The 24143-nt window shown below is 42.0% G+C and overlaps 2 non-coding genes across 2 annotated transcripts; both read right to left on the bottom strand.

Moving 5' to 3' along the window:
* Positions 1-6894: 6894 nt before the first annotated feature.
* Positions 6895-7035, bottom strand: LOC125487613. The gene has a single exon (XR_007265982.1). It is a non-coding gene; the product is annotated as a U4 spliceosomal RNA (small nuclear RNA).
* Positions 7036-20695: 13660 nt separating this feature from the next.
* On the bottom strand, positions 20696-20836 carry LOC125487617. Its single transcript, XR_007265986.1, has one exon. It is a non-coding gene; the product is annotated as a U4 spliceosomal RNA (small nuclear RNA).
* Between the last annotated feature and the right edge of the window lie 3307 nt (positions 20837-24143).

The raw sequence follows: 24143 nt of genomic DNA, 5'->3' as shown, positions 1-24143 counted from the left end.
AGTGACCCATCTTCAGAAGCAAAGTGGAAGCATACCTGGTGCAAGATGGTGGCACAGTAGGAAGATCCAGCCAGAACTCCTCTGATTGGCCAGTTCCTTTTCGTTTTTCTTTCTTTTCTCTTCCATATTCTGCAGTTTTTCTTCCACTCTCTGCCATCAATTTTTAACTTCTTAAACTTACCCGAAGGGAATGCAGAAATGAGGAGGTGAACCTCAGTCCAGACGAGAGCGGGAGACGAGTCAGAGACCGTGCCAGGGCACAAGGACAGTTCCGGAGGCGAGTTGCGAGCAGGGCCTGGTGCGGGAGCAAGTCCGAAGCTAGGTCGGTCCGACAGACAAGTTCTACAGTCGAGTCAAGCCTGGAGGGGGTCACGGGAGGCAAACCGAGCCCAGCCAGACTGACAGAAATGTCCTGGAGGCAAGTCGTGGATCTGAGCCTGGCGTGGGAGTTATTGTGAGCCTGGAGTCGTCGTGAAGACAACTCCTAGAACCGTGTCCTGGTAGCGAAATCGCAGGCTGGAAACTGGCGCCAGAGGGAGTCCGAATAGAGTCCAGATCGAGAAGATGAGTTCTGGTGGTGGGACTTTGGCCGGAGGACAGCGCAATGAGGCAGCGAGGCCTCGAGCTCTGAAGCCTGGCTGGCACGGACTCAGGTTATAGGGCCATAATTTGAGTGCATTTTGAAGATGGGTTTTTTTCTTGGTCAGAATACTGTTTAAAACTTTGTCTTCCTGTGCTAGATTTTTGTAATGTCACAGCGGTGACATTACAAGCTTTTAACTGCACTTGACACTAAAGTCTGTTCTATTCTATTTATTTTCTTTCTATTACTCTCCTCAAAAATCAATGAGATTTATGTAATTAGTAGAATTTAAAATGGAACGACCCCAGCGCTTTGCAGGGACGTTCTGATATATAGACTGATATGAACAACACATTAGGGAATATAAGAAACAGCTCAGAGAAAACCTTCGGGCATTCAGAACAGTCTTCAAAAGGGAAATTGTGGATTTCTGTTGCAGCGATCACCTATAGTTCCTACCATTGGGTGAAGGAGTTTTATTTTTTGTCTTCCACTGAAACCCTCAAACCATTGATTAACTATTTAGATGAGCACTTTATATGTCAGAGCGCACAAGGCTATGGGCCAAATGTTGGAAACTGAGATGAGAACAGTTGGACGTTGATGACTGGCACTTACAATATCGGCTGAAGAGCCTTCCCCATGTTGGCAAAACACGACGAATGGATCAGTCTGGTGGAGAAATCTATCTCCAGTGAAAATAATTTGAGATAAAGAGGTCAAAGCTGTTTCATTAAGAAAGGATGAAAACCTGGGAGGTGTCTTCCCTGCCGGTCTAGTGGTTAGGATTCGGGACTTTCAGGCGCATAAACTCAATTTGATTTCTGTCCAGGGAAGGGCGATTTGTTATTCGTGTTATAACCGTTAAAATGACTGGGAAATCCTAACAGTGACAACAGTGAAAACAGAACTGCTGCGTCAGAGTTGCTGATAGTTTTGAATTAGAGATGAAATCATTAGACGCGTTTGGGAGCAAATCACATAGTCTACTGCAACCAAAACAGAAATTGCTAGAAGAACACGACAGGTCTCGACATATCTGTGAAGAAAAATCAGAATTAATGTTTTAGCTTCAGCGACGCTTCTTCAGAACTGATAGTAGCAAGGAAACAGTTGTTTTTAATGCAGAAGATATGAATAAACTAAAGGTTTATATGGAGCCCAAAGAGAGACAAATGCAGTTGAAGGAAAAATGAGTAGATAACAGTCAGCCAATGAGAATAAATAGCTTCTAATTAATACTATTAGTGTCAAGCAATGGAAGTGGTAGATGTGGGCACAATTACAATGCTTAAAAGACACGTAGAAAAGCAAATGAATAAGGATATTTATGGGCTGGGGCAGGCAGATGGGACGAGTTTACTTCGGGGCTATGTACAGCGTGGACGAGTTGGACCAAAGGACTTGTTTCCGTGTTGCACGATTCTTTTATTCATTATAACAAGGACTGGTGTGTGGAATTGTGTGAAAGCGTGGGGAAGGAGCTGAAGCCCAAAAATTGTTGAAGTCGATATCGATTTCACAAAGTGGTACAGTTCTCAAAAAGCAAATGAGCTGTTGTTCGCGCAATTTGCGCCGAGCATCACAGGTGCATTACAGCAAGCCTGAGACAGAGATGTCGGCTGACGAACAAGGTGGTGTGTTGACGTGGCAGACAATGGCAATCTCTGTTTCAATCTGCGGAGAGAACGTAAATATGCCGTGAAGCAGCCCCTCAGTCTACATTTCATCTCCCCAATGTAGGAAAGAGCGAATGCAGTAGACTATTTTGAGTGAAATACAAGCAAACTGCTGCTTCAGCCTGGAAGGTCTGTCTAGGCCCATGGATATTGAGAAATGTGGAAGTCAACAGGCAGGTGTTACACCTTCTGCAGTTGCATGGGGAAGTGCAGTGGTACTGCAGTGAGCGATGGGAGTGAAGGAGAAGTGGAACTTTGTATTACAGATGAAACCGTTCTTGCAGAAAGCTGACAAAGGAGTGGAGAAGAACATATTTCTCTGGTGGTGCCATCATGCTGGATGTGGTGGAAATGACAGCAGATTATGCTCTGGATGTGGATGCTAGTGGGACGGTTGATGAGGACAAGGAGGAACAATTTCACTTTCGTAGGAGAGGACAGAGAGGTTGGGAGCTGAAGTGTAGGAGATAACTCGGAGCCAACTGCATGCCCTGTGCGAGGGAAACTTGTTTAAAGAAGAAGGTGGATTGTTTTTAGGCATTATTATCGAGGTTCTCATTATCAGAATAGATGCAAAGGATACTAGGAGTAAGATATCAAAAAGTGAGAGTGGGGAAATTTGAAGGGAAATTGACAAACTTTTCCAATTATGGACGAGAGAGTGAAACAGCAGCTATGACATAATCGAGATACCAGAGAAAGATCTGTGGGTGGCAGATGAATAAGACTGTAAGAAGAAATTTTCCACGTATCCTACAAACAGAGAGGCATAAATGACCCCCTTGCGGGTACCCATGGCCACAGCTTTTACCTGCAGAAAGTGAGGCAAGTTTAAATAGAAGTTGTTCAGAATTAAAGTTTTGCTCCTCTGGACAGAGGAGGGTGATGACTGATGTGGACGGTTCAGGCCCTTTACTAGGCAAAAAGAAAATGGAGAGCCTTGAGACTGACATAATGGGTATTTGACATTTTAAGCGATTGCAATTCAAAGGTAAAGAGGAGGTGGTTGGACGTCGCTAACTGGAAATTCTGAAATTGGCATAAAACGTTGAAGTAATTACAAATGTAACTGGGAAGGGACTGGACAAGGGGAGAGAAAAGACGAGTCGAAGGAGGAGAGTTACGTTCTGTTGGGCAGGAGCAGGTGGAATTGATGGGACTGCCTGGGCAGTCTGTTTGCAGATATTGATAAGGAGGTAGAAGCGATCCTTGCTTTGTTGGGACACTCCGATATTGGAAGCAGTGGTGGGAACGTCATCAGATGAAATGTTTTTGGTGACGGTGGCCTGATGTTGCATTGTGGGATCATGGTCTGGGAGGAAATAGGAGAAGGTATCTGAGAGCTGGCAATCGACGTGTGCAATGTAGAGATCAGTTGATCAGAAAACAACAGCACCAACCTTGTCAGCAGGCTTGAATACAAATTCAAGGGACAGTTCGAGTACAGGTAAAAGGTCAAAGTCATGTTCCTCTGTTCCAGAGCATTCAGTTGCTCCTGAATATTGGACGCATTACAACATAAACACCGCTCCGCATTGAAACACACAGAATCCTTAGGGGGCTTGACATCTTTGATGTCCAGAGGCTGTCTTCTCTTCTGTGATAGCCTTAGACCAGAAGGCAGACTCTCAGTATACGGTCGTACAGATATGAGAGAGATGAGGAGGAATTTCTCCTTTTTGAGAGTTGTGAATCTGTGGAGTTCTTTACTGCAGTGGTCTGTAGATGTTCTGTCGTTAACTATAAAAAAGGATACAATATACACTTTTTTATTTAAAATCAGTTAGGAACTGAAGGGCTATGAGGGAAAAAAAATAAACAGGATAGTGGAGTTGAGTATTATTCGATCACCCATGCTCATACTGAATTGTGGATCTTGTTCGGTGGTTTGAATGGGTTACTTTTGCTCCCAAGTCTTATACTCTCAATATAAACTGCATAACTAACCTGCAAGCAAGTAAAAATATCATTCCCCTCTAACAAAATTAAACGAGAGGGAGTAATTTTATCTGAAGTATTCATAGTAATCTGTGTGCCACAGTAAACAGTAAAAACCAGTCTTCAGCACCAAGACTGACACCGGCTGCAGTAGGTCTGAAGTCACCTCTCAGAAACCACTATTGTCCTTCACTTTTCCTGATACCTCGACTGTTTTTAGTTTATACTGATTATGCATCAAGAAATTACAGTTGATCTCCTGGTGTTGAACTGGAACACCTACTGGAATAATTCGTACAGTTCATGACGCAATTCTACTTCTAACCATTAGACCGTATTTACTTAAAACGGAAATAAATGTAAATAACGATTAACGATCAACAGGGTCACGTATTCTGCCATTCCCTGGCCGAGAAAGCAATGAAACTTCACACGAGACCAACAGGGAAACTGACAGCAATGCTTACAGTTAGCCACATCTGCCATTTATTCTCATCAGCTCCCCAGCCCGAACGACATGTTTTTTTTCTAACACAAGACAGCTTTTGGTGGTCTGTAACATACTATTCCAGAAAATGAGAACGACTGCTGACAGCTGAGACGTAAAATGAACGGTGAACCGAAATACAACAACAAGCTGCCTGTATGAAATATTTAAATCATTCTTTTTTCCTCGTCAACAGGAATTCGAACCTCATTTCGGCTTCAGACATTGATAAAACTTAGCTTCGTAAGGTAGAAAATCTATGAATTGCACGTGAGGCAAGGAGGAGTCAAACCTCCACTCTTCTGGTCATACACGTTAACTATTGCGCTACTGACCCCGCCGATGCTTAACGCCTACATTGTGTGGAGTTATGTTTTGAGCAGCTACTTACGGATTAAAACTAAAGTGAAAGACAATGATGATTAGTGTGCACGACGCAGGAAGTGAGTGTGGAGCTTGTGTTCCAAGGTTCAGTGTAGGTGTTAATGGGTTAGAGTTTACTGCCCGCTGTTTACATTTGCTCACACATCACTTTTAACCAGTTAGTTTAACAGGTGAAAATATCCCTTTTAAACCAATACAAAAGTCGATTGTCTCTTTACGCGAGTTTTCAGTGTTTACTGCTCATTTGTGAATTGTCTGTTTATGCAGAGGCAGAAGGTGATGAGAATTCTCACTGAGCAACATTGAAACAGAAAAACCCGGAGTTACTGTTCTCGAATTGCGAAGGCAATGGGTATCTTGATGGGCATAAATAGTCCACCTTGCGGCGATGTGCCTTACATGGTGCCTGTCTAGTTGACAGGTGATCCTGGTTTCAAATCTATCTTTCTCTGCTGTGACTATTTCTTAATTTCACACCAACAGTAAAGATGTAATTATAAATCCCCTACTTATGATGGAATTGGTTTGGGGATGAATTAGAAATTCTATTTGCACTTCTAAACGTTCATAGCCCTTTGTGGCAAATAACGTATCCTCACATCAGTCCCCACCACGGGCATACTATCTTTAGAATGCGAGCACAGTTCGAGACAGACCAGCCAGGTTAAGAAAAAAATCTCAACAGCGCCAACCACAAACTTTCTCTGAGTTTCAGACTTTCCAAAGAGCAGAAATGTCAAATGAGAGAGGTGGAGAGATGGGAACAAAGAGAGTGAAAGAATGTAAGTTTGACGCACTGCGAGAATGAGGAACAGATAGAAACATATAAACAGATAAACACGTAAAGGACCAATTCTGCTTTCGACATGGATGGCAAATGACAGAACGAAAGTAAGCACAAGCGTTTTAGCAAATTATTTCATCAGGACAGGTCAATGGGAGCAGCACTAGAGTTGACAAAGTCCTTTTTAAATTGTAAAGTTGATGGTTGTAGTCTAATAAGAAAGAGAGAGTGAAAAAGTGCTAATTTAAAAAAAATCTGATGTTTCCCTTCAGTGATTCTGACTGACCTTTCGAGTTTCGCCAAAAATGTTTGTCTTTGTGTGGTTTCTTTGCCTGACAGAAAAATGGGAAAAAAGCCCAGTTGGGGGAATTGGTCATCACTCATACTTGGGGACACTGGATGTGATGTTCCTTCGAGACTGGAGTCACCGTTCATCATTGTCAAAAATTCCATGGAAACACCGAGGGAGGCGGTGACAAAAAGTAAGAATCTAAGAAACGCATTTTCTGAGGAAGTCCAACAGTTTTCTTGTGGGCATGTTTGTCGTGCAGTAACTGTGCGACGAATAGGGAAAGGCTAACAGCAGAAACGAAAATGAAAGAATAGATGATGGAAAAGTCCAAACGGGACAAATTCCCAAATCAATGAAAAGGAGCAACTCCGGTCATTCTGAGAAAGGCAGGAACATGTTAAAACAGTGAGCGAATATCAGGTAATCAGATATTACAAATTTAATTTTCATCCATGCATTTCAGTAGCATGGGTAACGCTGTTGTTAACTAACCATTCTGTCACTATTTGTGATGAAAACTGTGAGCACTTCGCACAAAGGAAAGATTTTGAAGAAGATTCATATCAGACCCCAAAAAGTTGACGGTGTTTCCCTCTCTACAAATGCTACCACATCTGCTGGAGTTTTTTAAGTGGTTGCCTCATTTACGTCACATTTCCAGAACGACGACATTACTTTAAGCAAACTTAGTGTGGTAGCATTGTCTGAATTGCTTTCATGATTTTTTTTTGGGCGAATGCACAACAGTCTCCGGAGAGTCCATTAAAAATTGCCCTGACTGACTGGATTGCAAGTTGGCACAGTGCGCTATTGGGGATAGTTTCGAATAAGCAATAATCGTGCTTCGGATAAACCTCATAAGCGACGATACTGCTACTGAGAAAAGCTGTTATGGTGCAGCCCGTGGAGATCAGTTCTTTCGGACTCATACCGTTAACCCTTATGGTGGGGAACATACATCAAATCCATCCATTTTGCTTGATTATCTGTGGTGGAGTCGATCAACTATTAATTTATGCTGAAATTCGATGACAGGATTAAAACATTATTTCGCAGACAGAATGTTGAAATGTAAGGATTCATTCTGGAATGTTAATTCGTTAATATTTCTGGTGTCAGCGATGGAAAGAATCAGTTTCTGCAGGGAGCAGTTCTCTGAACTCGCAATGTTCAATAGTGACGTTCACGTGCTCTACCTTAAGTTAGCGCTGACATAGTCATAGCTTATCCGCTTTCAAGTCATTAACTAGTTCTCCTTTGAAATCTCTGATTTAAGAAGTACAGTCACGGAAGTGTTTCCACGGTTTCTGCAGTGTCTGTGCACACTGCACCTCAGGCAATGAAATTAAGACTTTGACACTATATTACAACAAAAATATTACGTAATAAAAATGCTAACTTTGAAAACTGATTGCACTCCAATTATTTTTTCATTAAAAAATCGTTGAAACTGAGACACCCCATGTTACTTCGTATGCGTAGACATTTACAACCTCATCCCCCATGACTTTCAAACGGTGAAAGGGTTGCTGCAGCTCTAAAGAGTCTTAATTAGTTCATAACGCCAGGTTGGTTTACAGAATGTTCTTCGTGCTCTGCAGGTGTTGAGCTACTGCTAATGGCAACTTTTCACAAGTCATCCTGGGATGTTTGACACTCCTTCCTTCGCTCTGTTCCAGGGAACTGTGAACAAATAAATCATAAATAACGAAAAGTGTAGATAACACATCATCTGTTCTCCTTCGTGGCAGATTCAAAATTTGAAGATTAAATGTATTCACGTCAGGCGGAAATAAGTATAGGGCCCAGCAGGGAGAAATGAAACAACATTTTCGATATAAAATCTGTTAGGATACGTGCCTGAAATTAGTTTAACATTACAGGGAGAGTTGATTTTCTGTAATCGTTTGTTCAGTAACAACAGAATTCATTGTTATAAGATGATGGATCTGTGGATTACTTTGGGGAAATGGAGTTCAGTGTCAGTTCGTTAGCTCATTGACCAACAAGGGAAACCTCGCCGGAGTCACAGATAACAGTGACTCAATGGTTAGACGAATGGAATTCAGTGGGAGATATTGATCTGGGAATAAACCAAATCCGGTGTAAAATCCCGAGCTTCGGAATGACAATATCAACTGTAACTTTCGCTGTAAGTGAGGCACCATGCTGTCTTTGAACAATATGTGTTTCTTCAGTGCCGCTGTGTCAAATTCCTGGGATGCCCTTTTTAAACGCACTGTGTGTGGCCCTACATCCACAAGGATCTCAGCGGCTCAAGAGGTAAAACACCTTCAACTTGTGCAAGGCAAATTGAGATCACAATAGGACTTGGTTTCTCTCAAAAGTCACCAGAAGGAGGAGGTGAATGAGCCAGTCTTTATATAACTGATATACCCAGATGTAAACCACTGGCAAAGACTCAATAAACTTTCGTGACGGGTAAAGAAAGCTAATTTCCAGACAAGCCAGCAAGCGGGAAACACATGTGACTGAGACTACACTGATCGTGTTGACTCTTCCATCAGCTGTCAGTGAATCTGCTCATTTGGTTAGTGTTCTTCACATTTGAGTTACATCTCACTTCCTGTTTGATATTTTAAAGTAAGCCTGCATTATCCTGGACCACCGAACCTATCACGCTGACAAAAAATGGTCTCCTCAGAAATCCCACTTTGTGTTGTCAATATTTTCCTTTCTCTTTAGCACAAACTCCGTGGAACCACAGCACTGTTAACGGTGACAGAATAGGCTAGGATGGCAGCTTTTCGTAGCTGTGTAATTGCAGAACAACTGGACATCATCCCTTTCGTTGATTTCGATTGAAGCCGGTGTCTGTGAGACGGAATCTCCTCAACAAGTCCTCTAAAAGACCCAAGATTAAGAGTAAATTAAGGAATAACGCGTCATTATTCATATCACGCAATTTCGACTTCTCACCTTGAGCAATGACCGGAAAATAAAGCAGGAAATTTAATTCGTAATCCAATACACACAACTCAGTTGATGAAGTGGAAAGGCTTCGACATATTAAACAATAAGCCTTTAATAGACAGAGCACATCTTCTAACAGGGTTATTACCCATTTTACTGCCGCGATTTGAAAGGAAAACTAAAAACGACCAGTGGATTTACAAATCCTTCCTCTGCCGTGTCATCTCAATGGTCTCAGCCCTGTCTGTATTTCCAGTCTATCTCTTCCACTGTCACCCACTCGGGGAAGTTCGCTTTGTTTCACCAAACTGCGCTTCACTCTGGGGCAAGTTTAGATCATATAAAAAATCTTTATTGGTGTTGAATTTATGGCTGCCTCGATGTTCATTGAACTGCTCGAGTATATGTAAATCCTGACAAATAACTGAAGTACAAAAACACACTATTTGTTAACCTACCGGTAGAAGAGCTTCAGAATTACAAGCAGAGCTTTCGGCGACATGTTTGCAGGACAATTTTGGTGAATTTCAGCAGAAATGACCGAAGCTGAAGATAACAAGGTGTACAGCTGGATGAACACAGCAGGCCAAGCAGCATCAGAGGAGCAGGAAAGCTGACGTTTCAGGTCGAAGTTGAAATTGTTTTTTCAAGAGTTGGAAAAACTTTGAATAACTTCAGAGCCTCTGTTTACTGGTTCCCGGTTGGCGTAGGCATCAGGGGACACACAATGTGCTTTGAGCTCCTTTATTCTTCAATTCAACCAATGACATTCAAGTTCCTTTGAGCTCTGCTTCACGGGAATGGGGTGGAGCGGAATAACAAAATGAATTTGTTCATCCGACAACAGGATATTGGAGAAAAATTAAACTGAATGTTGATGCTGAGCAGCTTTTCTTTATGCGTATTCAAATCCAGAGAAGGAAAGGAGTTCATGTTGTTCGAGTTCCCCAGTCTATCAGACTATCAGAGCTCCTTGCAGCTGATACAGTGGGTCATTGCACCTGAGGAATTTGGATAGATCAATGATGAAAAACACAATCACATTTTAATGATTTTAAGCGTAAAGGGAGTTATTATTTTTGCTGCATCTACAGGCAAGATTCATAGTAACCGGACTCATTGTAACATATTAGATGTAACTTCTGCGTTTATACTAGAGGTGCTGCATCTGATAGTATCAATGTCTTTGGTATCAACATGGACTGGATCCCATCCCTCCCACTCCAAGATCTCCCCTAATCCGGAGGAGATCTCTTTATCCCTGCCATCTGACAGGTAGCCCAACTTTCAGTACTCCAGCTTATGATTGCTGATAGCATTATATATCCGCCTAATTATGTTGCTTCCTATCATCACTACAGTCGTATTCCTTTCACGAACTAAATTTTATTCTGCCATTTTTAATTAAAAATTATGGAGATGGAGCAATATCGAATTATCAGCTATTAGAGACAATTCAATTTTGTAATTCGAAAAGAAACGAAAGGCCACTTTGCTTTTTGCAAGATTTATTCAGTTGTGATTCAAACTGATCTTAAATTCTGAATCACGTTCGATATGCTTCACTGTCTTTCACTCTTCCTTCCACGTTTTCTTAACATACTGTCCTCTGCACCTATAATTACTGTACGTCTTCATATCCTCATTTTTCCGCGCTAACAACTAGCCAGTAAATTTCTTTTCCTTTTTATCTATGCATATTTCCAGTCTCTTCACGACTGACCCTCATTAATATTTTCTCTAATGTAAATTGTCATTTTATTTTACGCCAATTACCCAGCAACATCATATTATGGAACTCTGATATAGGCTTCGCTGTTGCTTGAAGTACAGCATAGCGGGCTTCCACTCTTTGCACGTTTCTGTGCAAGATCGACGTATGTTTGCAACACTGTGCCCTCACGACGCAGAAATAACTGACACTGTCTCTGATTCTGGAGTCTCTCACAGTCAGGGCACCTAATTTATTTCCTTCACTGATTAAAGCAGTGGTCCTCTGTAGATAAGTTCTGGGTTTGGCCACGACCAGGTTCTGGGGTGGAAGATTCAGGATTTGTTTTCCCAGTACACAATGGAAAAAGTTAAATTCTACACAGTGACTAATCAAACTAAATTTGTTGATGGATTTGGCTTTGATTGACTTCCGTGCAGATACACAAAATGTGATTTTTGCAACTTTCTGCAGAGACACAAGACTGTGTAATGGACGGCATTTGTAATCCTGAAGCCCGAAATGGAGACAAAATCCTGAAGAGACCACAGCCAGTGGAGATTGTCCACTCGCAATGTATCGGAGTCTCTTTGGTAGGAGCTGCAATTGATTGTCCAGGATTCTTCCTGCAAACAGAACAAATGCCAGTGTTGAACGAACATCCCGAAGGGTGCTCTAAGTTTCGGGCTTATGTTAAATATCAGTGTCAATCCTTTGAGATCTACGCTCATTTTGCATCCACTGTGGATGAATTAACAATACACTCCGATCAAATAAACTTCATAAACAGACCGCAATACAACGTTTCATGAAAGTTATTTTGGAAATGCGGGATGGTTGACCAATATTACACGCATACAGATAAATTGCTCTAAAAGACAAAAAAACGATCGAATATGTGAGGAGTTTAGATATTCAGCTCTTGTCTGTGTGAGTTTCTTCAGGTGTGCCGGTTTCCTCTGACAGTCGAAAGATGTACAGCTGCGGTGGGTTGGTCATGCTCTATTGCCCCCGGGTGGCCAGGTTTGAGGAGTTCAGTGGGCTAACCTTGAGAGACGCAAGGTTACACGGATGGGATTATCTCTTGGTGGGAAAAAGGCGGTTTGGACACGATGGGCCGAACGGCCTGATTGAACACTGTACGAAATCTATAACTTCTACTCTATGAATAAATTTACAAATGCTTGTTTCAGTGAACATACGAGTTAGGATTACATACTATAAGTCCACCAGTCAACATCGGCTTTCCTTATTGTCTGTATTGGTTGCTATGCCTTTTGGGTGATATGGTAACTCAGTGCTACCTCACGCTGCTGGAAGGCCGTGTACGATTCCAGCCTGGTGTGACTTTCTGTGTCGAGTTGGGCATTCTCACGGTTTCCCATGGGTGCTACAGTTTCTTCCCACAATCCAAAGATGTGTCGGTGAAGTGGATTGGGAATGCTAAATTCCCCACAGTGTCCAGGGATGTACAGGCTATCTGGATTTGGTGGAAAACATGGGGATAGGTTGCGTTCAGTGGGTTAATGTTCAAAGGGCTGTAGAGGACTTATTGGAATCAATAACGTGCATCCACACTGTAGGGATTCTGTGATTTTTTGCAGAAGGTCCCTGTGTAGGTGAAATTATTGGTACTGTTTATTAGTGTGACTGAATCCTCTGCTGTGCACTACTGTGACTTTCTAGGTGGGGAGGGGGTCGAATGTGTTTGGAATTGATCGACATACCTCTGTATCAAAGTGAGCGGCACGTCAGAGAAATAAAATATGCTGTCAGATAGAAGAGTCCCGAAGATACATTCAGCAAACGTTTTGTCTTTCTGTTTGTTTAACGCAGCAGAGAACCTGTTTGTGATGTATGAAGTTTTTTGTTAATCCCCCGTGACATATATTTTCAGGAAGTATCTTGGAGTTTCCTCGGGCTATTTTATGTACCAGAACAGCACTGCAGAATGAAAAGCTGTGTGTAATGACACTCGCTTATCATCCTCTGAGCTTCTGGAGTCATGAATTCAGATGAATCCTGAGACACTGAATTCTGGCCACCCAATCCTGTAACACAAATTCAGAAAGATCGAAAACTCATCGAGAACATATAACTCCTGGATGATATATTAACTATTTTACCATCGACTCAGCAGGCAGGAAGACCGTTAACAGGAGGAAAAACACGGTAAGCAAATGATGTTAGGATGAGATTATAATACAAAAACTAAGCCAGAAGGCTTTCATTATTTCAATAAACTCATTTCAGAGTCAGACATCGCTTATTGAGAGCTTCAGCTGAGTTTTTCAGGGAGAGGATTTGCAACGCTGTCAGAACCAATGACAGTTATGCTCCAATCAATGACACTTGCTTAAAATTACATTCTACATTCTCTTTCTCAGTAAACTTCTGTCTTTCACTGCTTGTACGTCTCTCTGCCATCCATTCCAGCTTTTTATGATGGTATGCATTATAACAGAAAATAAAATCAACCAAAAACAAAACATAAAAAAAGTGTTTCACACTTTTGATGAATAATATCGCATCTGGTTAAAGTGAAACAAAGAACCGTGCATTTTGTAAATCTGAAAAGAGGAAGAAATGGCTGGAGAAACTTAACAAGTCTGACTGCATCTGTGAAGAGAGAGCAGAGATAACGTTTAGAGTGCAGTGGCCCATCTTCAGGAGCAAACATGAAGCATACCTGGTGCAAGAGCTGATTTCAGTGCAAGATGACCGCACAGTAAATCGCTTCAGCAAGAAATCCTCTGCTTTACCGGTTCCTTTTCATTTTTCTTTCTTTTCTCTTCTCTTTTCTGCAGCTTTTCTTCCCCTCTCTCCCATCAACTTTTAACTTCTTAAACTTACGCGCAGGGAAATGCAGAAAGAAGGAGGTGAACCTCAGTGTAGACCAGCGCGAGAGACGTGTCAGAGACCGTGCCAGGGCACAAGGAGAGTTCCAGAGGCGAGATGCCGTCAGACCCTGGTGTGGGAGGAAATCCAATGGAAGGCCAGCCAGAGAGAAAAGTTCTAGTGGCAATTCAAATGCCGCACCTGGGCATGGGAGGCATTCTGAGCCCTGTCAGCCAGACAGATGAGCGCTGGAGGCGCGTTGAGGTTCGAAGCCCGATGCGGGAGGTATTGCGAGCCTGGAGCAGTCTTGAAGACAATTTCTAGAGGCAAGCCGTCGTTGCAAAATCGCGGGCTGCAAACTGGCATCGGAGGGAGTCCAAATCGACTCCGAACTGATGAGATCAGGTGTTGTAGTGGGTCTTTGGCCGGAGCGCAAGAAGACACCAAGGCCTTGAGTTCTGAAGCCTGGCTGGCACGGCCTCAGACTAAATGGACCGAATTGGATTGCATTTTGAAGATGCTTTCGTTCGTTGTCAGGACATTGAGTATTGTTGAGTACTATTAAAACTTCGTATTCCTACGCTCGATTTTTGCCTAGTCGTTCAATTCTGTAACAAACACCGACGTATTTTTATCTAGGTGTCCTCTACCTAAGATGGAGCCACAGTGGTGACATTAAAAGCTTTTCACTGCACTCATTCGAGTGCACGTGGCACTAAAGTCTGTTCTATTCTATTTTGTCTCTTTCTATTTCTCTCCTGAAAAGACAATTATATTTCTGTAATTAGTGGAATTTGAAGTGGAACGTCCCCAGTCCTTCGCAGTGCCGTTCGAAGATAGACTGACACTGAACCACACATGAGTGAAGGTGAGAAACAGCTCAGAGTTAAAACTTCGGGCTTTCAGAATTGTATTCAAAGGGAAAAGTGTGGATTTTATGCTCCAGTGAGTACCTATCGATTCTATTGTTGTTTGAAGCAGGCTTTTGTCTTCCATTGAAACCTGATAGACGTTGAATAACCATTTAGATGAGCACACACGGTGAGAGTCCAAATGCTGGAAACTGAAGTTAGAATAGATGAACTTTGATGACTGGCACCTACAAGAATGGCTGACAATCTGTGCAGTAAAAAACGCGATGTATGGATCAGTCTAGTGAAGAAACCTATTTCCAGTGAAAATAATTTGAGATAAAGAGATCAAAAGCTGTGTCATTAAGAAAGGACAAAAATCTGGGAGGCGTCTTATCTGGGGTTCTAGTGGTTACGATTTGCGGCATTCAGTCCCGCAAACTCAGTTTAATTTCCAGCAATTGAAGGGCGATTTGTTATTCTTGTAAGAACCTTGAAAACGACTTGGAATTCCTAACAGTGCCAACAGTGAAAACAGAACAGTTGTGTCGGAATTGCTGATGGTTTTGGATGAAATCATCACACGGAATGGGTACCAAATCGCATACTCTTCCGCAACACAAACAGAAAATGCTCGAAGTATCTGTGAAGGAAAATCAGAATTAATGATTTGGCTTCAGAACTGATAGCAGCGAGGAAACAGTTGGCTTTAGTGCAGAAAATAGGAGTAAACTAAGGGTTGATATGGAGCCGGAAGAGAGGCAAACACAGTTGGAGGAAAAATGAGGACAACGGTCATCCTATGAAAATAAATAACTGCTAATTAGAACTATTAGTGCATAACAAAGGAAGTGGTAGATGTGGGCACAATTATATAGTTTAAAAGGCACTTAAATAAATAAATGAACAAGGCGGTCTATGGGTCAGGAGCAGGTAGACGGTATTACTTTGCTTTGGGATAATGTTCGGCATGGACTCGCGAGACCAAAGGGTCTGTTTCCATGCTGCATGATTCTTTTACTCATTGATAACAAGGCCTGATATATGAGGTGGGGGGAATGCGGAGGGATGCAGCTGAAGCTCAAAAATTGTTGAAGTCGATATTGAGTCTGTATAGGCTGTAGAGTTCTCAAACAGCAAATGAGGTGCTGTTCTGATTTCTGAAGAAGGGCCTAGGCCCGAAACGTCAGCCTTCCTGCTCCTCTGATGCTGCTTGGCCTGCTGTGTTCATCCAGCTCTACACCTTGTTATCTCAGATTCTCCAGCATCTGCAGTTCTTACTATCTCTGCTGTTCTCCCAGTTTCCGCCGAGAATCACTGGAGAACTGCAGCAAGCCTGAGAAAGAGACGTTGGTCAGCGAAGAAGGTGGGTGCGTTGAAGTGGCAGACAATAGCAAGCTCAGTGTTTTTTTCACGGAGAGAACGTAGCTGAACTGTGAAGCAGTCTCACAGTCTACACTTTGTCTTCCCAATGTAGAAGAGAGCGAATGCAGTAGCCTATTTTGATGAAATGCAGACAAAGTACTGCTTCACCCTGGAAGGTCTGCTTAGGCACTTAGATATTGATAAATAAGAAAATAAACAGTCAGGGGTAGTACCTTCTGAAGTTGCATGGGAAGGTGCAGTGGGACTGTGGTGAGCGATGGGAGTGAAGAAAAAGTGGAACTTTGTGTTCCAGATGAAAATGTTGTTGAAGAAAGCAGGCAGAAGAGGTGAAACGAATATGTTTCCAGTGGCTCTATCACGTTGGATGTGGTGCAAATAACAGCTAATAATTCTCTGAATGTGGATGCTGGTGGGATGTTGATGAGAACGAGGGGGAACACTTTCACTTTCGTGGGAGCGGACAGAGGGGTCGGGAGCTGAAGCGTAGGAGATTACTCGGAGCCAACTGCATGCCCTGTTAAGTATGTTGCGAGGGAAACTTGTTTTTAGAATAAGGTAGATGGTTTGTAGGCATTATCATCGAGGCTCCCATTATCAGAACAGACGCAAAGATGACTGGGAGAAAGGAATGGCATTTTTCCAGGAAGTGGGATGTGAGGATGTACAGTCAAGGCAACTCTGGATGTTGATTCGTTTGTCGTGGATGCTGGTGGGCAACCTATTCCCAGGAATGGAAACAAAGATTTCGAGGAAGAGAAGGGAGGCGTAAGACATCAAACAGGTGAATGTGAGATTGGAGTGGAAATACGAAGGCAAATTGACAAACATTTCCAATTCTGGACGAGAGAGGGAAACAGCAGTGATGACATAATCCATATACCGCAGGAAGAGCTGTGGTGGCAAATGAATAAGACTGTAACAAGAAATCTTCCACGTATCCCATAAACAGACATGCATAACTGAGTCCATTGTGGATACACATGGGTCACATCTTTTGCCTGAAGGAAGTGGGAGAATTTTAAATAGAAGTTGTTCAGAATTGAAGTCTCACTCCTCAGGACAGAGGACGGTGATGGCTGATGTGAACGGTTCAGGAATGTTTCTAGGAAAAGAAAAGAGTGCCTTGAGACTGTCAGAATGGTGAATTGACGTGCACAGCGAATGCAATTCAACGGTAAAGGGGAGATGGTTGGACGGCGCTAACTGGAAATACCGAAATTGACATAAAACGTTGAAGGAATTGCAGATGTAACTTGGAAGGGACTGGATAGGTAGAGAGAAAAGACGTGTTGAAGGTGGAAGAGATATGTTTTGTTGTGCAGGAGCAGGTAGAACTGATGGGTCTACTCAGGCAGTATGTTTGTAGATTTTGGTAAGAAGGTACAATCGAGCTGTGTTTGGTTGGGAGACTATGATATTGGAAGCAGTGGTGGGAAGGTCATCAGATAAAATGTGGTTAGTGACAGTGGCCTGATGTTGCATTGTGGGGTCATGGTCCTGGAGGAAATAGGATAAGTTATCTCAGAGCTGGCAATCGACGTGTGCAATGTAGATGTCAGTTGAGCAGAAAACAACAGCACCAACCCTGTCAGCAGGCTTGAGTATAAATTCAGGAAACAGGCCGAGCACAGGTAAAAGGTCAAAGGCATGGTCCTCTGCTCCTGGGTATTCAGTTATTCCGAAATAATGGATGCAGGACTACATAAACACCGCTCCTCATTGAAACACACAGAATTCTTTGGGGTCTTGACATCTTCGATGTCCAAAGGTTGTTTCCACTTCTGAGATAGTCTTAGGCCAGAAAGCAGATTCTCAGTCTAAGATCGTACAGTTACGACAGAGATGAGGAGGATTTTTTTTTCCTAATTGAGAGTTGTGAATCTCTGCAGTTCTTTACCACAGGGTCCTATAGATTTTCGGTCGTTCACTATAAACAAGGATGCAAGAGATTTTTTTTTTTTAATCAGTTAGGAACTGAGGGACAATGTGAAAAGGCAGGATAGTGGAGTTGATTATTATCAGATCACCCATGCTCATATTGAATCGGGGATCTGGATCGATGGGTTGAATGGGCGACTTTTCCTCCCAAGTCGTATAGTCTCAATGTGAAGCTGTGTCACTAACCTGCAAGCGAGTTAAAAACATTTTTCTCTTCGAACAAAATTAAACAAGATGAATCATTTTGGCTGATGTATTCAGAGTTCTCTGTGTGCCACAGTAAACAGTGAAAACCAGTCTTCAGCACCCAGGTTGACACAGACAACATTAGGTCTGAAGTCATCTCTCACAATCTACTATGGTCCTTCACTTTTCCGGATGCCTCGTCCGTTTTTGTTTGGCACTGATTACGCGTCCGGAAATTACAGTTGATCTCCTGGAACACTTACTGGAATAATTCTTACAGTTCATGACACAATTCCACTTCTAAACATTACGCCAAATTTATTTAAACTGACAATAACTGTAACTAAAGAATAACGACTGACAGGCCACTTCCCTGACCGCAAGAGCACTGAATCTTACCACTTGACCAGCAGGGAAGCTGACAGCAATGCTTACAGTTAGCCACATGTGCCATTTATTCACGTCAGCTCCCCTTCCCCAGATACATGTTTTGTTTTTGTTTTCTGACACAAGGCAGTGTTTGGTGGTCTGTAACGTAATGACCCAGAAAATGAGAACTACTGTTAACAGCTGAGACGTAAAATGGATGGTGAGCTGAAATAAACCAACAAACCGCTTGTGTGAAAAAATGAAGTCATTCTCTTTCCTCCACATCAGGAATTCGAACCTCATCTCCGCTTCAGGACATTGATATAACTTAGCTTAGAAAGATAGAAAAGCTGTGAATTGCACGCGAGACAAGGAGGATTCCAACCTACACTCTTCTGGTCGTACACATTAACTATTGCGCTCTTGACCTCGCCCATGCGTAACGCCAAAGTTCTGTGGAGTTGTGGTTTGAGCAGCTACTTACAGACTAAGAAAAAGTGAGAGGAAATGATGACAGATGTGCACGAGGTACGAAGTGAGTGTGGAGATTGTGCTCCAAGGTTCAGTGTTGGAGCTAATGGGTCAGAGTTTATTGCCCGCTGTTTAAACTTGTTCACACATCACTTTTATCCAGTTCGTTTATATCCCTTTTAAACCAATACAATAGGCGATTGTCGCTTTTTCCGAGTTTTCATTGGACACTGTTCAGTTGTCAATTGTCTGTTTATGCAAAGGCAGAAGGTGATTAGAATTCTCATTGAACAACATAGAAACAGAAAAAAAAAACACGAAGTTACTGTGTTGAATCGCTAAGGCAATGGGTATCTTGATGGGCATAAGTAGCCCAGCTGGTGGCGCCGTGCATTACTTGGTGCCTGTCCACTTGACAGGCTATCCTGGTTTCAAGACCATCTTTCTCTGCTACGACCATTTCACGCTATCAGTAAAGACGTAATTATAAATCCCCTAAGTATGATGGAATCATTTTGCGATGGATTAGAAATTCTATTTACTCTTCTGAACATTCACAGTTCTTTGAGGGAAGTAACGGCTCCTCACCTCAGTCCTCACCACGGATATATTATCTAGAGAATATAAGCCAATTTTAGACATGCTAACCAGGTTAAAAACATCTCAGCAGCGCCACTCTCAAACTTTTTCTGAATTTCATATTTTCCAGAACAGAAATGTCAAACGAGAGAGGTGGATAAAGAGTTGATCCAAGAGAGTGAAAGAAGGTGAGGTTGATGCTCACAGACAAAGAGAAACATATAGAAACATATAGTGAGGTACACACTGAAAGAACCAATTCTCCATTCGACATGGATGATAAATGACAGAAAGAAAATAAGGACAAGCGATTTAGCGGATCCTTTCATCAGGACATGTCAAAGGGAGGAGCATTAGAGCTGACAAAGCCCTTTTATAATTGTAAAGTTGATGGTTGTAATCTAATAAGAAGGAGCGAGAGTGATAAAAGTGCTGATTCAAAAAAAAAATCTCATATTTCCCTCCAGAGATGCTGCCTGACCGGCAGAGTTTCGCCAGCAATTTTTGTTTCTTGTGCTATTTCTATTCCAGACAGATGAATAGGAAAGAAAGAACAGTGCGGGGGCAGAGGTAATCACTCAGACTGGGAGTGAGTGGATGTGGTGTTCCTTCGGGACTGGGGTAACTGATGTTCATCATTGGCCAAAATGGCACGGAGTTACAGTTACCAGATTCGTGCATGACAGTCATGTTGTTTGGCATAGGTTATCACTAACACCGAAGGAGGTAGTGACTAAAAGCAAAAGTCTAAGAAACACATTTTCTGAGGAAGTCCAATAGTTTCCTTGTGGACACGTTTGTCGTGGAGTAACTATGTGAGGAATAGGGAAAGGCTAACAGCAGAAAGGAAAATGAAAAAAATAGATGATGGGAAAGTCCATAGGGTACAAATTCCCAAATCAATGAAAAGGAGCATCTCCGGGCATTCAGGGAAATGCAGTAACGTTTTAAAACAGTGAGTGAATGTCAGGAAATCAGGTGTTACAAATTTAATTTTCACCTATGCATCTCAGTAACATGGGTAACACTGTTGTTAACTGAGTATTCAGTGATAAAAAAAGACCGTGAACGCATCGCACAAAGGAAAGATTTTGAAGAAGATTCATATCAGACCCAAAAAATAGTTGACGATATTTCCCTCTCTACAAATGTTGCCACATCTGCTGCTGATTTTTTTTTTTTGTTAGCATTGTCTCATTTACTTCACATTATCCAAACTAACCTAAACTGATAGCGTTGTCTGAATTGCCTTCATGACTGATTTTTTTGAGCGAATACAAAACAGTCTCAACAGAGACCATCAAAAATTGTTTTCACTGAGTGGATTCAAAATCAGCATAACTGGCTACTGGGTATAGATTTCAATAAGCGACAATCGTGCATCGAATAAACCTCATTATCTACGATACTGCCACTGAGCAAAGCTGTTATGACACAGCCCATGGACAGCAGTTCTATCAGACTCATACCGTTCACCTTATGGTGGGGAACTTACATCGATACCCATCCATTTTGCTTGACTACATCTGTGGTGGAGTTGATAAATTATTAATTTATGCTGAAATTCGTTGAGAGGATTGAAACAATACTTCGCAGACAGAATATTGAAATGGAAAGATTTATTCTGGAATGTAAATATGTTAATATTGCTGGTGCCACCTATGGAACGAATCAGTTTCTGCAGGGAGCTGATCTCTGACCTCGCAATGTTCAATGGTAACGTTCACGTGCCCTAACGACCCTTACATTAACCATGACTTAGCCATGGATTATCCACTTTCAAGTCATTACCTAGTTCTCCTTTGAAACCTCTGACGTAAGAAACACAATCCCGGAGGAGGCTCCACGGTTTCTGCAGTGTCTGTGCACGCTAAACCTCAGCCAATGAAATTAAGGCTTAGACACTAAATTACAATAAAGGATTATGAAATAAAGATGTCTACTTTGGAAACTGATTATACACCAGTTATTCTTTAAAAATAAAACTTTGAAACTTAGCCAACCCATGCTAATTCATATGTGTAGACATTTACAATCTCATTCCCCGTGATGCTCAAACGGTGATAAAGTCTGCAACAGGAAAGGGGGAAAGGGTTGCTGCAGCTGTAAACAGTCCTAATTAGTTCATATCGGCCGATTGGGTTATAGACTTTGCTTCGTGCTCTGCTGATGTTGAGCTTCTGTTAATGGCAACTTTTGACAACTCATCGTGGGATGTTTGAATCCCCTTCCGTCGCTCTCTTCCAGGGGACAGTGAACAAATAAATCATAAATAACGAAAAATGTCGAAAACGCACTATCTGTTCTCCTTCATTGCAATTCCAAAGTCTGAAGACTGCATGGCGGAAATAAGTGCAGAGCCCAGTAGGGAGAAAAGAAATAACATTTTCGATACAAAACCTGTTTACCATTATAGGGAGAGTTGATTTTCTATAATTGTTTGTTCAGTAATAACAGATTTCATATTATACGATGAGGGATCTGTGGATCAGTCAGGGGAAATGGAGTATCAGTTTCAGTTCGTTAGCTCATTGATGGAAAAGGGAAACCTCGCTGGAGTCACGAAGAAAACTGTCTCAATGGTTAGACGATTGGAATTCGTTGGGAGATATTGATCTAGGAATAAACCAAATCCAATGGAAAACCCCTATCTTCAGAATGGCAACATCGACGGTAACTTTCACTTTTACTCAGTCGCCAGGTTGTCTTTGAACAGTGTGTATATATATTTTTTTTCAGTGCCGTTGTGTCAAAATCCTGGGACTCCCTTGTTAAGTGCACTGCGAGTGTCATACACCACAAAAGAGCTCAGCGGTTCAAGAGGTAAATCACCTTCACATTCTCCAAGGCAAATCGAGATCACAAAAGGATTCGGTTTCTCTCAAACGTCACCAGAGGGAGGAGATGAATCCGCTGGTCTTTATCTAACTGATACTCCCAGATGTAAACCACTCGCAAAGACTCAATAAGCGTTCGTGACGGGTGAAGAAAGTTATTTTCCAGACAAGCCAGCAAGCTGAAATCACATGTGACTGAGATTGCACTGATCACATTGACTCATTCTTTAGCTGTTACTGAATCTGCTCACTTGGTTAGTGTTATTCACATCTGAGTTACATCTCATTTTCTGTTGGATATTTTAAAGGAATGCTGGACCATGGAGTCTATCACTCGCCATTCTGGAACTGGTAACATTCAGCTGCAGGGGAAATGCTCAATATCGACAAAATGTTTGAGGTTCGTGCCACGGATGTTATTGGATGTTACTGGTTGCTGCAATTTATGCATCACATTTTCACTGTATCAGTGAAGCAATCTGAGACATCTGAAAAAGGCCAGAAAATTATTTGCTTTTCATTTACTAAACTAACAGCTTTAACTTATTTCAAGAATATATTTATAATGAATATAGTTACATGTTTAAATGAAAAGTAACAAATATCACCGCGAATTCGGGAACCATTTCAGTTCCAGTACTGATCTCACTGTTTGCCTGACACACTGTCATGTTCACTAATGTTCTGACAGTTTTCTACAGGGTCGGTCCGGTTCTGAGTCTCGGTAGTGCTCAGTGCGCTGGATTCTGCCAGTAAGGTTGACAACACTTACAGCTGTGCAGGCTGTTCACGTGATCAAATTCTGAGGAAAAGTAATCTCCTCAGAAATCTCTCTGTTATCTAAATATTTTCCTTTCTATTTAGCACATGCTCCATGGAACCACAGAACTGTTAACTGTGCCAGAACAGGTTAGGATGGTTGCTTTTCGTAGCTGTGTAATTACAGAACAACTTGACATCATCTCCCGCATTCGCTTTGATTGAAGCCAGTGTCTGGGAGACGGAAGCTCCTCGACACGTCCTGTAAAAGAATCAAGGTTAACAGTAAATTAAAGAAACACAAAACCACGTCATTATTCTTAACACGCACATTCGAACTGTCACCTTGAACAATGACTGGACAAGTAATCAGTGAAGTTAATTCGTTATCCAATACACAGAACGCAGTTGATGTAGTGGGAAGGGCTTTGACAGATTAAACAAGACTTTAATAGACAGATCACATCTTCTAAAGAGGTTATTTCCGATTTTATTGCCGTGATTTGAAAGGAAAACTGCAAACGTCCGGTGGTTTAAAATTCCTTACTCAGTCGTGTCATCTCAATGGCCTCAGTCCATTGTCTGTATTTCCAGTCCATCTCTTCCGCTGTCACCCACTCGGGGGAGTTCGCTTTGTTCTGCCAAACTGTGCTCCGCTCTGGGGCAAGTTCGGATCAGAAAAAAAAAAAAAATCTTCATTGGTGGAGAATGCATTGCTGCCTCCGTGTTCATAGAACTGCTCGAGTATACGTAATTCCTGACAAAGAACTGAAGTACAAAAATACGCAATTTATGAACCTACTAATAGAAGAGCTGCAGAAATAAAAGTAGAGCTCCCGGCGAAATGTTTGTTCGACAATTTCGTGAATGTCAGCAGATGTGGGCCAAAGTCAAAACCGTTTTTGTCAAGACTCGGCAAGAGGTTGAATAATTTCAGGATCTTTGTTCATTGGTTGGCGTAGACATCAGTGGACAGCCAACGTGCTTCAAGCTCCTTTTTTCTTCAATTAAACCAATGAAACTCCAACTCCTACGAGCTCGACTTCACGGGGACGGGACGGGACGGAATAACAAATTGAATTTGTTCATCCGACAACAGGGTATTGGAGAAAGATTAAACTGAATGTTGATAAAGAA

This window comes from Rhincodon typus, chromosome 42 (genome assembly GCF_021869965.1).
Source record: "Rhincodon typus isolate 14 chromosome 42, sRhiTyp1.1, whole genome shotgun sequence".
Classification (NCBI taxonomy): Eukaryota; Metazoa; Chordata; class Chondrichthyes; order Orectolobiformes; family Rhincodontidae; genus Rhincodon; species Rhincodon typus.
This window is presented reverse-complemented; position numbering and strand designations above follow the sequence as displayed.